This window comes from Silurus aristotelis, assembly GCF_946808225.1.
Source record: "Silurus aristotelis genome assembly, chromosome: 27".
NCBI classification, from domain to species: domain Eukaryota; kingdom Metazoa; phylum Chordata; class Actinopteri; order Siluriformes; family Siluridae; genus Silurus; species Silurus aristotelis.
The window spans coordinates 8,021,911-8,034,318 of record NC_139600.1 but is presented as its reverse complement, the minus strand read 5'-3'; the positions used below and the strand labels follow the sequence as shown (position 1 = coordinate 8,034,318).

The 12,408-nt window shown below is 39.3% G+C and overlaps 1 long non-coding RNA gene across 1 annotated transcript; it reads left to right on the top strand.

Moving 5' to 3' along the window:
• Nucleotides 1-4,112: 4,112 nt before the first annotated feature.
• Nucleotides 4,113-5,704, top strand: LOC310721217. Its single transcript, XR_014531961.1, has 4 exons — nt 4,113-4,210; nt 4,301-4,412; nt 4,496-4,976; nt 5,114-5,704. It is a non-coding gene; the product is annotated as an uncharacterized lncRNA (long non-coding RNA).
• Nucleotides 5,705-12,408: the final 6,704 nt, after the last annotated feature.

Genomic DNA, 12,408 nt, shown 5'->3' with positions numbered 1-12,408 from the left:
CATTTAGTAAATGCACAGATAAACAATATGCTAATTGTGGCCGTTAATGTTAACATTATGCCAAGTCGTCCCAAATAAAACACTGCATGGGAAACGGCTTTGGCGTGTTAGTGTCAGTGCACCATGCTACAAGCTATTGTAAACAAGCTAACGTTCACTAGATAAGTCATATTTTAATCGCTAATAGAGCAGATTCATGGAAAATTATATCCGTAATCAGCATTTTTGCCGCAACTAATTTATGAATGAGTCTGCATCAACTACATTAAAGAGAATCGCTTTAATTAAAGTGAATAAAATACCCTAGTTAATGGAGTTGAACATTAATTGAGCCGCAGACACACACCTGACTCGTGTGTGTAGAGTAGGTGAGATGAACTGGGAACAGCAGGCAGTGGAAACCACTGTGAGGAAGGGGAGGGGTGGAACTCAACTGTTTGTAAATGCATTTTTTGCGGGGGGGTTTTCTACTTACACAATTATTTAGGTATACATACATATCTTTTTTACAATAGAAAGTGCGATATTTTTTTTATATTTTTTTTTCCCCGGGAATTACGCCCATGAAAATAGCTAATAAGCTAGCTAACTTTGGCACAGTTATTTGGTAGCTAATTGGAGACCGTGCCTCTTAACTTTAACTAGCTTAAATTTGCTGCAGAAAATAAGGTGTTGGCAGGGGACAGTGTAGCTAGACAGCATCGGATGGTGGTCTGTAGGATGGTTTTGGAGGTGAAGAAGAGGCGAGTGAGGATTGAGAGAAGAATAAGATGGTGGAAACTGAATAAGGAAGAGTGTAGTGTGAGATTCAGGGAAGAGGTCAGACAGGGGCTCTGTGGTGGTGAAGATGGATGATGGATGCTGGATGATTGGGTAACTACTGCAGGAGTGATGAGGGTGGCAGCTAGAAAAATACTTGGTGTGACATCTGGAAATAGAAAGGAAGTCAAAGAGACTTGGTGGTGGAATGAGAAAGTGCAGGAGAGCAGAAGAAGAAAGAGGTTGGAGAAACAGAATTGGGATCGACAGAGTGATGAGAAAAGTAGGCAGGAGTACAAGGAGATGCGGCAGCAGGTAAAGAGGCATGTGGCGAAAGTCAAGGAAAAAGCATATGAGGAGCTGTATGAGAGGTTGGACACTAAGGAAGAAGAAAAGGATTTGTAGCGATTGGCCAGGCAGAGAGACTGAGCTGGGAAGGATGTGCTGCAAGTTAGAACAATAAAGGATGGAGATGGAAATGTGTTGACTAGTGAGGAGAGTGTGTTGAGAAGGTGGAGGGAGTATTTTGAGCAGCTGATGAACAAGGAAAATCAGAGAGAGAAGGTTGGGTGGTGTGGAGTTGGTGAAGAAGGAAGTGGATAGAATTAGTAAGGAGGAAGTAAGAGCAGGGATTAAGAGGATGAAAAGTGGAAAGTCGGTTGGACCAGATGACATACCGGTAGAAGCGTGGAGATGTTTAGGAGAGATGCAGTGGAGTTTTTAACCAGATTGTTTAACAAGATTTTGGAAGGTGAGAAGATGCCTGAGGAATGGAGAAGGAGTGTGCTGGTACCGATTTTTAAGAATAAGGGAGATGTGCAGACCCGCAGTAACTACAGGGGAATAAAGTTGATCAGTCACACCATGAAGTTATGGGAAAGAGTATTGGAAGCCAGGCTGAGAGAAAAGGTGACCATCTGTGAGCAGCAGTATGTCTTCATGCCACAGAAGAGCACCACAGACGCATTATTTGCTTTTAGAATGTTGATGAAGTATAGAGAAGGACAGAAGGAATTGCATTGCGTATTTGTGGATTTAGAGAAATCAGGTGTGTCAAAGAAGTATGTGAGGGTGGTGCAGTACATGTATGAGGACAGTGTGACAGCAGTGAAGTATGCAGTAGGAATGACGGACTGGTTCAAGGTGAAGGTCGGACTGCATCAAGGATCGGCCCTGAGCCCTTTTCTGTTTGCAGTGGTGATGGACAGGTTGACGGACGAGGTCAGACAAGAGTCTCCCTTGACTATGATTTTTGCGGATGATATTGTGATTTATGGTGAGAGTAGGGAGCAGGTGGAGAAGATCCTGGAGAGGTGGAGGTACACGCTGGAGAGAAGGGGAATAAAAGTCAGTAGGAGTAAGACAAAGTATATGTGTGTGAATGAGAAGGAGGGCAGTGGAGTGGTGCGGTTGCAGGGAGAAGTGGTGGAGAAGGTGGAGGAGTTCAGGTACCTGGGGTCAACAGTGCAAAGTAATGGAGAGTGTGTTAGAGAAGTGAAGAAAAGAGTGCAGGCAGGGTGAAGTGGGTGGAGAAGAGTGATAGCATGAGTGATTTGTGATAGAAAAGTATCTGCGAGAGTGAAAGAGAAAGTTTATAGGACTGTGGTGAGACCTGCGATGTTGTATGGACTAGAGACAGTGGCACTGAGTAAAAGACAGGAAGTGGAGCTGGAGGTAGCAGAGCTGAAGTTGTTAAGGTTTTCGTTGGGAGTGACGACAATGGACAGGATTATAAATGAGTTTATTAGAGGGACAGCCCATGTAGATGTTTTGGTGACAAGGTGAGGGAGGTGAGATTGAGATGGTTTGGACATGTGCAGAGGAGGGACATGAGTTATATTGGTAGAAGAATGCTGAGGATGGGGCCACCAGGAAGGAGGAAAAGAGGAAGGCTAAGGAGAAGATTTATGTATGTGGTGAGGGAAGACATGCAGGTAGTTGGTGTGAAAGAGGCAGATGTAGAGGACAGGATGGTATGGAGATGGATGATCCGCTGTGGGGACCCCTAATGGGAGCAGCCGAAAGAAGAAGAAGAAGAATTTGCTGCAGAAAATAGCCTAACGTTATATTCAACCAGCACAACTTTGTCTTCTTCAGCCGCCATTTGTAATTGCAGTGTAACATCTAAGTAATGCATTGTGCATAAGAGAAATGGATAGGTAACTGTAATTATGATTTTTTATTTATATATTTTCTATGTTAACAGGGGCAAAAAGCTGTTGCGTGTTCAATTCGGGGAAGAGCAGAAATATGTCAAGCTGTCTATGCTGACATTCGATGCTTTCTTGAAAGAAGGTGGGTACATTAGGTTAAAGCTATAGCCTATACATCACGCAATCACAAAATAATACAGCTTTAACCAATTGTTATGATATCTAGTTAGGTCAATAATCATTTTCTTTTCAGTTACATAAAATTGGCTGCAGATACTTGTCTTTCATCATTTAGTGAATACATGTGGCAAACTTAAATATGAACTTTGATTCTTGTGAGAAGGGAATGCATGGTTTTTTATAAAAAAATTTTAAACAGCGTGTCTAAAATTCAACATACCAGAAAGCAGGTGGCCAGACATTAAGGTGTATGACCAGTCAGACACAAAAGTTAACACGGAGGTTTTTAAAGAAATAGTGAACGAGTCACCTGGAACTCTGAGAATCATGCTGGGCAATGGAGGACTTGGTATTCATTCAGACAATTCACAAATTAGTTTGTTTAGTTTAAAGGCCCGGGATGAAAACTTTTTCTTGTAATATGTTTCTATATTTTGTACCAATTTCATAATGAACAGGTGTCTCTCAATTATCATCATGCTCGGGTACATCTGATGACACAGTCATCCTGAATTTCACGATTTGTGTGACCCTGTTGAAGAAGAAGCCGCTGCTGATGGAAGCCCGCCTAAAAGGCCATGCCACATAAACTACAAGGCAAAAGTGGTAAGTGGTGGAAATTGCTAAGTCCAAGTTGCTTAAATTGTTAGGTCCAATCTGAATTTTGTTTCACCATGGGAAGTGTTCTTTAGATAAGATTTTTTCCCATCATTATTACATATGGTTTTACAATAACGGAAAGCACATTTTATTCCACCTATATTTTATTAAAAAAATCTTGACATCAAAGCCTGGTGGTGAACAAATTATGCAAGAGTATGGAAAAACCAAATCCCTGACAGATTCCACCAGAAGACAGATGATTAACATACTTGCTGCTAAAATGACAGAAACACATGGTTAAGCATTAATCATATAGCTGGGCTGTAAATAAACATTGTTATTATTTTACAAATATTAATTATGTAAATTGTGTTGTGCAATGTCATTTAAGTGTGATGTTAACTTTGAATTCATATACTAGAACATCCCCCCCCAAAAGTGTCAGAGTGATGTATGCACAGGGGATAGTAGCTTTGTTCCCCTTTCTAGAAGACCCATACTCACAACATGGATATGTAAATAAATGGGTTATTGCAACATTATGCACATATTCACTCTTTGAAATGTTAATAGTACTCCTTTAAAATTTATTTATAATCACTTAGGAACATTACTACGATCCAGAGAGTGGTTCAGGATACCTTGCATGGCGATTGAAGACCATACAAAGAAAAACAGCAGAGGAAAGCGGTGCTTCATTCAGCAAATCTCCTAAAGGTATGTTTACTGATCAGTGACGTGATTATATTGGTGACCTGTGAATTGTACAGAAAGTTTTTAACATTTTATTTCGTCTTAAGTTGGTGGGCCAGGTCGTGTTCGTCAGCCCTCCACCTTTGACAGAGAGCCATCTGATGAGGATGTGGAATCAGCTATTGCTGTTTTGAGGCACTCTGCTGATGAAAAGACTGTACGTGACAAGATGAAAATGACCTTCATATATCGGCTAACAATGGTCAATGATGAAGCCAAATCATCAGATCAGTCTTCTTGGTCTTCCCACGATTTCTTGACACACCAGGACTGGTATGACATCTTAATTCACAGCATCACCAAAATATCCAATGTAGCATTATGTATCACTCATCACTTCTGTGTGTTACATTGCAGATAGAACAAGATTTAAGATTTCTGTTTGGTGAGGCCACAGCCAACAAATTCTTGGAGAAATGGCCAACCACTTTTAAGCAAAAGTAATAAGGGAAAGCCATGGACTTGTACCCACCACAGAACTCTTGGATTTGATGCGCAATGCTGAGTCAGCTGCTGAAGTTGAGAATTGTATAAATGGAACTGTTTTACTTGTTATTGTGGTTTATGTAGGTGTGCAGTGTACATTTTCATAATGGTGCAAGTTGTCATTTTGAATGCAATGCTATGGCATAATGTTAACCAGGTTTTTATTTACTTGTTTGTAGGCTGGGACAGTGACATGTCTCCCATCTTGCTGCTGCTACATCTGCTACCACCATCTGCACAAGGTAGAAAGAGGCCGGGAAAGCTTTCTGCGTATCAAGCTGTAGATCAGCTCATCAGATTTCAAAAGGTATGCTTAAAGGGTTAGTTCACTTATAATTTTCTTTTTGCTGATTATTTACTAACCCCCATGTCATCCAAGAGGTCCATGTCTTTCTTTCTTCAGTCAAAAATAAAGGTTTTAAAAGGTTTTTAAGGAAAACGTTCCAGGATTTTTCTCCATATAATGGACTTCAATGGTGACCAACGGTTTGAGGGTTCAAATGAGGGTTCAAAGTCTGTCTCACTGAAGCTTCAATGTCGCAATATGATCCCAGCAGAGAAATAAGGTTCTTATCTAGCAAAACGATCAGTCGTTTTCAAAATAAAAATACCACAATTGCACGTGTTGTAGAATCTCAAGATGCGCCACGCATTACGTCATGACGTCAGAAAGATCCAATTGTGGTTCAAAAGTATATTACCGTAATTTCCGGACTATTAAGCGTACTCAAATATAAGCCGCACCCACTGAATTTGACAAAGATTTTTCTTTTAAACATAAATAAGCCGCACCTGTATAAGCCGCATATAAGCCGCAGGTGTCTACACTGAAACTAATGAACTTTACATAGACTTTAACGACAGTGCCTGTTACACGGTTGAAATATGTTGTGAGCAGAGCGGCTTGGGAATAGCCTGCCGCCGCATTTTTCGGGTATTACTGCATGTGTGCAAGGCCGAGGAATATGTCCTTATTATTTTCTGATGCTCATTTCTAAGTTTCTTTGACTAACCCGTAACGCTGTTGCCAAGGAAAATAAAAAAGCACGAGTTTTGGGAACCTGTCTGTGCTTATATGATTTCTGTTGCAACTGGAGTTAGCGAGCTCTCCCATGACCCAGACTCAACGCGCTACAACAGCTTGTACCTAAACAGTAGCCTACCAAGAAAGTCATTGTTCACTGTCTTCCTCCTTCCTTTCACAACTATTTCTCTCGGGAGTTTCTCTCAGGTGAAGTGCGTTTTTTCATGCCCGGTTGTTTTCAGCGTGACGATTTATTCGCATTTTCTGTTGACAGTCCGAGTGAGCGGCAGGTCAAACGTCAGAGGAACATCATCCATATTTATGATGTGGTGCGGCCCGATTCAGTGAGAGCGCATCTGATTTACTATGAAGTATTTCTTTGGTTCACCTTAAACCTGTTCAGCAATTTAATTGGTCTAATGTTATGGGGTTCAGTTTTTTGGCTTGAAGCTTGTGAAACCGGGAAAAACCCAGGAAAAATCCATATATTAGCCGCTTCGTTGTTCAAGCTGCGGGGTTCAAAGCGTGGGGGAAAATCATTTCTTTATATAAGACCCTTATGCGGGGATTGTCGAGTCTTTGAAGCTACAATGAGACAGACATTTGACCCTTCATTTAAACCCTCAAACCATTGGTCACCATTAAAGTTCATTGTATGGAGAAAAATCCTGGAATGTTTTCCTCAAAAACCTTCATTTATTTTCGACTGAAGAAAGAAAGACATGAATCTTGGATGACATGGGGGTGAGTAAATTATCAGCAAAAACATTTTTTAAAGTGAACAAATTTTTTAACAGTTGTTTAAAATATATCTTCCATCACCTCAATCTTGTGCACAGTTGGAGGTGATCTGATCTATTGTCAGAAGTTATTCACCAAAACAATTCTGTTGAATGTGTTTTGTTGTAGGTTGGAACCATTGTGCAGCAGCATCTAGACAACATCACCCAAAGCAGCCCTACCTTTTTGCCCAGGGATCCACACAGAGCACTATTCACTCCTACTTCATTGTGGTTGACAAGCATGCACTTCCATGCAAGGCAACAGGTTCAGTTGGAGCTTTTGATGAACTCTTTAAAGTCCATTACGTCTTTGGTACGTCATACAGTTCTGAGCAGCTTTTTCACTTTTGTCCAAACAACCATCTATAACATCTAGTGCTGCAACGACACGTCGACGTAATCGATTACGTTGACTACGAAAATACGTCGACATGCGTGAAATGCGTTGACGCGTCACACTGTTTACATTCATCTCGTGTAATGGCGGCTTCTGCTCCTGGGAATGGAGAAAGTTCCAGTCTATCACAAAAAGCTAGACCACGATTATCAAAAGTATGGGAATACTTTAAACAGAGGCCAAATAAAATGGCGTACCATGGCAGCACAACTGCAAGGCACGAGCACCTCAGAAGAAAACATCCTGGCGCTCTCCGATTTTAAAAGGACGAGCCATCTTTGTAAGTATTTATTATTACAATTAGTTTTGGGAGTAATTGTTGTGTTCTTACCGGCGGTGTTTTGGTCAAGAATTAATGAATATATGCTAGGCAATAATGGTAATGCTAATCGCTAACGGTATAAACTGTAAACATATACTTTGTAGGTTACTTTGGCGACAATAAAGCAAACTTTAACTTTTAATTTACATTTACTGGTTGTTGGAAGATGTTTATGCACACAGAATTAATGTAAATACTATATTTACATTAACAGTTTGCTGTAATCTAGTAGTGTATGAACATATAGATAAATAGGCTACTAGTGCATTTTTGTTTACTTTTGGCACAAGCCAATTAAATAAAACATAATCATACGTGATTAATAACAAATTATCTCATTAGTTAAAAAGAGTTTGAAATGCTTTCTGTATTTCATAATAAAATGAAAATATTCTTTCTGAAATACAATTAATATTGTAATCAAAGTAATCATATTAAACATTGTAATTAATCACATTCAGTTCATTTTAAAATATGCAGATTTACTACCCTCTTTGAAATACATTACAGTTTATATATTGTTAGCATTCATAGATTTCATGTTTAAATGGGTTCCTAATGTTAATTATTGTGTTTGTTTTTCTCAGGAAGAGGCAAGCTGTGTACAATATTTCTTTCATAAAAAGGATGTCACTGTTGTCAAATGGCGGTTACACTTACCGAAAGCATACTCAACATCATTGTAAAAGATATGAGACCTCTTTCTATTGTAGACGGTCAAGGATTTTGTGAGTTTGAATTTATATGGCATTATTCGTGCCTGATGCTTAAGTGTTGTTTACATTTTATTTTTGGCACTTTATTTTTGTATACTGTGTATAACACATTGAAGTATTTTTTTGGAAGAAATATAATAAAAATTGAAATATAATATTAGAAGTTGTACTTATTATTTTTTGTAAAGTTATCCAAAGGATTAATTAGCTAATCAAAAAAGAACACTAGATTAAGCAAAAAATAATCGTTAGAGTTGTCGACTATTCGAAAAAATAATCAATAGATTAGTCGACAGAAAAGATAATCGTTAGTTGCAGCTCTAATAACATCGACATGGGGGAAACAAAGGAGACGCCTACAGTTGCAGAGTTGCCGGGCAAGAATGGTGCGTTAGTTGAGATAAAGCTATGAAGTGTTTTCTTTGCAAAAGTGACCATGGAATCCAAACAACCTTGTTAAGCACTTTAAGGTAATTCATGTGCTATGTACAGGCAGGACTCTTTTTCTGAAGTGTGGTCAAGAAGGATGCTCAGGTTCTTTTGGTAGTTTTTCTGGTTTAAGAAAGCATCTTAATAAGTGCCATGGAAGCAGTTTAGTTGATTCTGTAGAATATGATCTTTCATATCCTCAAAGTACCATCAATACAGGTAATGTTTCTCTTGTTGAAGAGTCGACTAAATATTTAGAGGCTGAGTCACAGTTATCTTCGCCATACATTGTAAATAGTTGTTCAGCTATAATTTCTGATCTCAAGGCATCAGGTGTTGGTCAAAGTACACTGAATTCTGTAGTGATTTCCATGAAAGAGATTGTTCAAGATATCCATCAGTTGAATCTGAAGTGCCCGTGTTTTATCAGTTTTGATAATGTGTGAAAAACTGTTGCTACTCACAGTGCCTTTAAGTACAGTAACTTTTCAAGAACATTTCCATGCATATGAGGTGATCAGAGCAAAGCAGGATTTTGTTTTTTTTTATTGTCAAGAACCTGCATTACCCTAGGCCTTTGACATACAAATGTCATGTGGAGGAAATGACACAACGCTCACAGTGCGATTTTTTAAAATAATCTTTTTTTTTTGGGGGGGGGGGGGGGGGGGCAACCCTCGGATGGGGGGACGGGACCCTCGGATGGGGGGGGGGGGGGTGTGTCCCCCCCGCCCCCCCGGGATTTACGCCCATGTACCGTATGTTGCATTACCCGTTACTTTTTAAACTGAAGTAATTTGGGCTGAAGTGTAGACTACAGTTTAACCTGTTTACAGCACTACACATTGTAGGATTGTTGGATGAACAACTGTAAACACGAAGAAGACGCACTGTGGGCGTGTCTCCATGTATTCAGGTCTGTGCGGCAGTAATGGCGAGTCAAGGCGAGAGCAAGACGAGTTTCTCAAAGTGGAAATATGCTCATTATTTCACTTTAGTTGAGCATAAAGACAAAAGCTTTTTAGTCAAATGTAAGCTGTGTCTTTCTGGTTTGAAGGTCGTATCTACTGCGATAAACAGCAACTCCAATCTGTCGAAGCTCCTCCAGAAACTCCATGCCTCGATGAAGCTAGAAGCTAACCCGGTGTTCTGTTCTACATTGTTGATCGTTTTCATACTTCAGCTGTGAAAGGAACATGTTTAAGAGCTCAACACAACAGCTTTTATGATGCAGAAGCCACTTTAGTTTTTTTTTGTAAATATATTATTCAGCTTGTTTTGTTATTTCAGAAATCCTTTTGATATATTCAGTTGGTGCAGGTCTGACTTCAATAAAAGTGTTTAAAAATCACTTTCTGTTTAAGTCAGTTTTGTGTTTGTATAGACCATAACACATAAAAGGCATTAATGTTAACATTAAAATACGTTCTTTAAAAAAGTAAAAAAAAAAAAAAAAAAGTTACTTTTAACAGTAACATTACTTTTTGTTGTAAGTAATCAATAAAGTAATTTAGTTACTTTTTGAATGAAGTAACTGTAACTAGTTACTATTTTTTAGTAACTAGCACAACACTGGTTATACCACATACTTTTTCTTTCGGCTTCTCCAATTAGGGGTTTACGCTGGATGCCCTTCTTAACGCAACCCTTCCCATTTATCCGGGCTTGGGACCGGCACTAAGAATGCACTGGCTTGTGCAACCCTAATGGCTTGGGTTGTTTTTTTCTGACCGGGCAAATATTGCCCTATTCAACAGGTGGCTCCGTGACGCAATGGATAGCGCATTGGGCTTCTAGGCTAAGCACTAGTAATGTGATTCAAAGGTTGTGGGTTCGAGTCCCACCGGAGTCGCTTCTTTTCTTTATTAATAAAAAAAAAAATTTGGTACTTATTTATTAAAACGCCTTGAAATAAATACGATCGCAATTTGCATTTCTTATTACATTTTCTTTGTTTCTGTTAAACCCAAAATGCATTGATCAAAGGACTCCTATAGGGGGCGCTTAGTGTCCCAACTCTGGTCTTGAAAACCCCCATTGTTCAGGGGTTTCTCCAGAAACGTGTGCATTATCCAAGTTCATTAGTTTCAATGTAGGCACCTGCGGCTTATAGACAGGTGCGGCGTATTTATGTTCATAATAAAAATCTTTGTCAAATTCATTGGGTGCGTTTAATAGTCCAGAAATTACAGTAACGCACTACTGCGCGCCTCTATTTTAATTCGGTAAAAACATAACGTCCACGTAAGCGGCGGCTGATCTTGGCAGGATACACGTAAAACTTTTTTCTGTAGACAAAAAGGTCTCCATGGGCTGGATGAGAGGGCAAGTGGTTAGGTTCGATCCTCGGTCAGGGAACCAACCCAAGCCATTAGGGTTGCACAAGCCAGTGCACTCTCAGTGCTGGTCTCAAGCCCAGATAAATGGGTAAGGTTGCGTTAGTAAAAAAAAAAAAAAAAACCTGAACAATGGGTGTTTTCAAGACCAGAGTTGGGACACTAAGCGCCCCCTATAGGAGACCGTTGGTCAATGCATTTTAGGTTTAACAGAAACAAAGAAAATTTAATAAGAAATGCAAATTGCGATCGTATTTATTTCAAGGCGTTTTAATAATATAAGTACAAAAAATATATATATTTTTTTATTAATAAAGAAAAGAAGCGACTCCGGTGGGACTCGAACCCACAACCTTTGAATCACATCGCTAGTGCTTGGCCTAGAAGTCCAATGCGCTATCCATTGCGCCACGGAGCCACCTGTTGAATAGGGCAATATTTGCCTGGTCAGGAAACCAACCCCAGCCATTAGGGTTGTACAAGCTAGTGCATTCTTAGAGCCGGTCTCAAGCCCGGATAAATGGGGAGGGTTGCGTTAGGAAGGGCATCCATCGTAAAAACATGCTGTAAAAACCGCTGTGGCGACCCCTAGAGGGAGAAGCTGAAAGAAAGTTTATACGCTATTTATAAATAAAGATGGGCAAGCTGGTAGGTAACAGGCATTTTCCTTATCATCAAATACAAATACACCACATATATATATATATATATAAATTACCTTCGCCACTAAGCTAAGGCTGACAGGGAGCTAATATGATTTCATCTACAGTGGTTCCTTTTGAGTAATATTAATATCGTGCATACTAATATTAATTAATCCCAAAGCAAAGCTGGGATATCGTTTTAGGTTAAATAATAAATGAGCCTGCACATTTAACACCCAATATGTCTCGTAGTGATGCACGATGCATTCATTTTTGAACGAGTCTTAATGTGACTCAGAAGAACGAGTCGACTCAGAGGGATTCGGTTCTTTTTTTTCTTTTTTTTTTTTTTTTTTACTGCACGCGCATGCGCAAAGCATGGCAAAATCCCTGTAGGTTAACAGAATCAAGTCGTTTACCTATTCTAGTTCGAGTCGTTCGTTTATTTTGTCACACATACGCTGTGCAATTATGTATACATATATAAATTAATAAAACTTTAGTCAAAGTTCGTGTTTGTAGACGTGTTTGGGGATCCATTTATTGAAAATGTAACATTTTATTAAATATTAAAGTAACGAAATTGGACTAAATGATTCGTTCATTTTGATAAACGAGATTTAAAGATCTTCCGTATAAGTTTGATTTGATTTGATTTGATTTGAAGTCTAAGGAAATCTACGCAAGCTGTTAGGCGTGATTACGTCACATCTTTTGTCCAATCACAATCAAGCACACGCCGAAACCGGAAGTGGGAAAAACCTCAAAGTACAACATCCCGGAAAATACACAGTAGTCATAACAGTCACTTTACGAACATGGAC